This window comes from Protopterus annectens, chromosome 3.part0 (genome assembly GCF_019279795.1).
Source record: "Protopterus annectens isolate FY-2018-M chromosome 3.part0, PAN1.0, whole genome shotgun sequence".
In the NCBI taxonomy this organism is placed as follows: Eukaryota; Metazoa; Chordata; order Ceratodontiformes; family Protopteridae; genus Protopterus; species Protopterus annectens.
In genome coordinates, this window is record NC_056731.1 from 1,737,173,192 (window position 1) to 1,737,179,351 (window position 6,160).

Here is a 6,160-nt window from a genome sequence, read left to right on the forward strand (position 1 = left end):
TAGCCCCGCGCAAGCAGGCTTACTCCAACTGACTACTGCTTACTCCTGCTTACCCTGTGCTAATTTCTTTAAAAGAAAAGAAAAAAGGGGTGATAGGACAGTGGTGAAAAAGTGGGCATGAATAGGGAAAAACAATATGAAAGATAGCTAAGGATGTGCAGGACGGGTGTAGGGAACGTCCATAGCTGTCTATTTCTTCTACAGTAACAGCTGTACATATATACTAAATTTGGAGGTAAATTTGGACACTCAAACCCCTGAGACAGGGGTGAGGACAACAATAATGTGTTGTGAAGCCAATTAGACCAGATTACATGTGTCCAGTGGACACATATGTGAAATGGACAGCTATGGATGGGGCAACTTCTTTTTGGGAACAGATTGTCCTTTTTTGTTTTAAGGTGAGAGTGGGATGTTGGGGAAGGATAGTAAGTATATTTGGGGAGGTAGGTTGGGTAGGAAGACATACAAGACAGCATATGGGGTGGTATATGACACATGTGGGCGGTAAATACCTTGGACGGGGTGGGTATTTGGTAATCAGAAGCCCACAAACCCCCAAAGGTGGCTGTGCTGGGGGCTGGGCAGTAGGGGCAGGCTAACCCTCTAAACGCACCATGCAACCCTCAAGTTGGTATAGCAGATCTCCCACTTCTTTGTGGAGATTGCTACCATGAGACCCCGGACCTGGCATCCAGTGACAGGACCTGTTTGCACCCACACCCGGGGGGATGACCCCCATCCCCTCAGGCAGTTCCACACAAAAGTGGTGCAGGACCAGCAGACAAGGAAATCCTGGGGTGGGTCCTACATGTGCTGGGGCCAGTGCCATAGCTAGATGAGGCAGGAGAGGGTGATCTGCTGGGATCGGCCTTCCCAGATGTGCTATGATGTTGCAGTTTTAGAACATATGTTGGTTAGTCATAAAAAACACATTCCAAGATTAGTTATAACAGCATGCATGAGCATTCCAAGTAACCCAAAACAACAGATTTGGAACATTTGCAAAGCAAACAGAACACATGCATATATGGAACCACAGTGAACATTACACCAGCATGCAGGTTACATTGATAGCAACAGGCCACCAATTATAGTATTTGAACAGGGAACATTAATTGGAAAACATTTTAATATTTGTAGAACAATAGGACAAATGTCACAATGGTAGGTTTGGTGAAAAACATACCCATTCATTTATGTGTTTAGATTACTGGTGAAGATAAGATGGGGGAGAGAGAGAGAGAGAGGTGTCAGTTAACAGATGTAGATTCTTGCAGTGATTACAGCTGTAATGATCACTGCTCTAATCCTTACTCTACAGGTATTATTACAACATCCTATGGCCTTGGGTTGGGCAGTGGTATATTTGTACAGAGTGTATAATTACAGCCTTCTTATAGCTACTTTATACTTTTTCTTACCTGGCAGACTTGTGGGGGAAATTTCTGTTAACACTACCTGACTGTTTCTACACATATTCACAAAATCCTAGGTAAATTATGCATACAGCTTACTACCACTCCCGAGATTCACACCGTGCATGTTTGTGCAGAAAATACAGCAAAAGTTTTTGTGTTTCATCAGAACAAACTATTGAAAAACTGCTGTCTCTTCCTTGAATGTTTTCTGTCTAATACTCTCTTGGTTATACAATCTGACCTTGTAATTACGACATTCTTATACACACATTCCTATACATACCTTTTCACATAGCACAATGTGGAAAACAGTGGTTAACACATCATTACTATTCAGATATCAGATCTTGGTGCATGAAACATTTTATATCAGTTAATCTCATGTCTTACAAAGGCACTAACTTTGTCAGATGACACTTGATTGTTTAATGCATTCATAGCTATAGTTGCTGTGCATAACCTGTACACATTCCAATTCATACAATACCAAAGTAAGCACAACCAGTCCAGGGTTTTGAATTTTATTGACGGGCAGTTACAGTTTTATTTATAATTACATATAACGTATATGAGACTATTACTGTAATATTGTCTGGTTTACTCAGTACAAACCATACGCATTTTTAATACTGCAAGGTGACATTGTACTCCTTTATATTTATTTGGTATGAATTTTACAAGTGAGATTGTTACTCACCAGCCTCATGACACAGCCTTAGCAGCCTGATTGCATGGGCTTTCTGTTTTGCAGCCCACTCAGCTGGAACTGTACAGAAGATAGACAAACATTTATGCATATCTATCCATCACATACACAGGCTGTACTTTGGTAAACGTTTATGATATTAATACTTACACACACCTGAGACATCCCTCTGCTGTGCAGCTTGGACCGACTGGTCCAAGAGCTCCCTTTCCTCTGTTTCAAGTCGGCAAAGTGGTGCTGCACCTGGTCACCTGTCCAAGGGATGCCACTGGCACTGGAGAGATCACAGACGAAACATTCTCTGGCCTCCGCTTTGTATTTGGAGCTGTGGTGTACTGGTCCTGCAGCAGTCTCATATTATTTTTTTTATGAGGAGTTCTACCATGACCCTGGACTCCTGTATGCCCCAGCGCTGCGTCTGACAGTGCACACCCTCTCCAACACCAGCCATAGTGCCTACAGTGGGGAGCTACAATGGATTATGAGCTGTATTCCCACCTGTGAGTTTTAAATATGGCCAATTACTCAGCCTTTGCTGTGATTGGATGTTTTTAAATATGCTTAGCTAAGCTAAGTGCTGGGTAAACCTGCTTAACTGGTATAAGCATTGCTTAGAGGGATAGATGCTAAGCATTGCATACCAGTGCTTAGAATTTACATTTAAGCAATGCTTATACTGGCTAAGCATAGCTGAGCACAAGTTAGCATTGTTCAGCTTTCCTTTTACAGACTATCAGCATTGTGGGGTTGATGTCTCATAAGTGACATATTATGATATGCATGTCTACCTTCCATAACATCCCCCTATGTGTTTCATTACAATACATTCTTTTGTGGCTATGCTGTATGGGACACTTGTGTTTATATGGGGGTTTTACACCTGTACTACACTGATACCTCACATCTGGACATGCTACACTACCCCGATTAACAAATACATATATATATATATATATATATATATATATATATATATATATATATATATACATATTTATATATATATATATATATATATATATATATATATATATATATATATATATATATATATATTATTCACTACCTACTGATAACAAAATATATTTTCATGCTTTTTTAACAGATGAAAAGGAATTGACTGAATGGGGATACAAACCACAAATGTCTGCTTGCTAAACAAAAACTGGAACCACTAAACTATTTCACTTTGTATTGCTTTGACCATATATTTGTATTTAGCTCATTGGGATGTGTAAGCTAGGGTGAGCATAGCTGCTCGAGGTGCATTCCCACTCAGCTACGCATAAACTTTATTGCAGACAGAAAAAAAAAATACGCGTGTTTTATTTTTATTTACTGTAGGGGTTTGCACATCGCTTTCTGCATCATTATCTGTGTATTGCTCTTACAAACCTAGAAAGTTGATAGAATAAAAAACTTTTGCATTAGCTTAATGTTTTGGTCCCATGGAGTCAGGGAGGTACAAATTTTAGGAGGAACACACCAAAATATGAGTCAACTATCTGTACACATTTCGAAAATAGTCGAGAGGGAAGCTCCACGGTCCACGGATACTAACAGGTCTCCGTGGACACTTTTGCTGCTTTTGTATTGCTGTACGGCAACTCTGGAGTGCAGGGGGCATGTATATTGTAAGAGCACTGCTCTCGAACACACCCCCATGCACTTATACACAGACCCGTGTCTGTGTAGGAATACAGCAACGTACCTTCATGCATATGAAAGACACGCTGCTGTTCTATATGGACAAAGGAAGCTCTGTGTAAGAATAACTCTATTCTTGCATGGAGCATTGCTGAATAATGGGGACTGTATACATCTGTGGGTGGATGTGGATACTTACTTACATTTGTTTACCAGAAAAGTCCAAATGGGACAGAGCCCATTTTCAGTGGTGGCCCAGGGGGAAATGCTCCAGATGCATGTCCTTTGGAATGTGGGAGGAGTCCCACACAAATGCAGGGAGGACATGCCAACTTGGCACAGAAGGCACACCAGCCAAGAATCAAACTGAAGAACCTCTTCTTATGAGGTGACAACGCTAACCCCTACACCATTGCACCACAGATATAGTTATATTTGTCTCTCTCTCTTTCTTTATAAATACATACATATATAGAGATATACCTATCCACACTCACTTCAGCAGGCATTTTTTTTATTTTGTTCTTCCTTAACCAAATGAAGGGTCTTGACAAAGCTAGTGTCTACCTTAGTGCTCAGAGGGCACAAGGCAGTGAAATTATTTGTAAAGAATGTACCACCCCCTCTCAGGATACATATACACTCAAACATGACCTACCTACGGGTACCTTATGAAGCTATATCTATATATATATATATATATATATATATATATATATATATATATATATATATATACATATACATATATATATATATATATATATATATATATATGTACACACACACACACACACACACACACACACACACACACACACACACACACACACACACACACACACACACACACATATATATATATACACACACACACACACACACACACACACACACACACACACACACACATATATATATATATATATGTATATTGTTTTATTGCACAAAATATAAACTTTTACCAATAAGAGTGGCAAGCTCACAAAAGACCAAGTAAGTCTCTTCTAAGGTAAGGTTTCTTCACATATGCTGTGCTGTCCAATATACAACAGTCTTTTTCAAGATTCAGACTTTACTTTTTTTCTCCTTCTAACCTGGACCAGTCTGACCTCTCCACCTTTACTATCAAGGAGAACCCTTTCCTCATTAGACTTTACTCTCAAGAAAAGAAGTTGCATGGTTATGAGCACATGCTAATGAGAACATATTGAATATTTGTGGGGTCACAAATAATAATAACTGATTTGGGCTCCCTTTACATTAATGATGCTGTAATCACAGAATCTCTAAAGCCAGACATGCTTTTACTCTGTACACAGGTTGATTGGCTCAGTCATTTTGAGATTCCTTCAGACTAAAGAAATTACCCTAATCATTGTCTAGATATTAAAATGTACTCCAGACCCAACTGTACAAAAAAAAACCTTAGTCTGTGTCATGCAGAAACATACGGGCCCTCAGACAAAAAACATGCATACATACTTATTTTTTTTACTGTTATTTCATTTACTATTAGTTTGCATTTAACCTGATCTCAATCATAATAAAAAGTGAATAATTAATGTTTTATTACAGTACATTTTCAAATTTATTTGGCCTCTAATCAAAAATGTTTGGGCGTCCCCCAGGAAGGTTAGTCTCACTACTTGAGAATGTTTATTGCAAAGAAGTATCACATCACACATATAGTTAAGTTTGCAGACTGACAGCTATAATTATCCCACTCTGACGAAATCTTCTAAATGTAGCAGAATGCCAATGTTTTCAACAATGAGGTTCTTAGACTTTCAGATGAAGGAAAAAAGCTAATAATCAAGATTCAAAGGTCCTATATCATGAGATCGACATCTTAAAATGTCAACTCTCAGTTGTTCGACACGAAAATGTCGAACTCCAACTTTCCCGAATGGCCAAATCACCAATGCCACACAAAAACAGACATATTTAAGTGGGGAGTGTCACCCTCCACACCCACTATGTGAGGGTGTGTGCCCCCCACACTCCCCCAACTAAATATTTTAACTCCGAGACCACACTACAGTCAAGGAAAGGGCAGATGTAATGGAACGGCCAACCGATTTCTTTCCATTGGAAAGAAATCGGTGATTTGGCTGTTCTGGAAAGTTGAAGTTCAACATTTTCGTGTCGAACAACTGAGAGTCGACATTTTAAGATGTTGATCTCATGATATAGATCCAATTCAGAACAACACAATCAAACATGGTATATATATATATATATATATATATATATATATATATATATATATATATATATATATATACTTTATTCAGGACAAATCATTCTTAATTTAGTGTAAAAAAAATTAGAATTACTTTCTATAAAATATAAATCTATTTTTGTGAAGGACAGGCAGTTTATT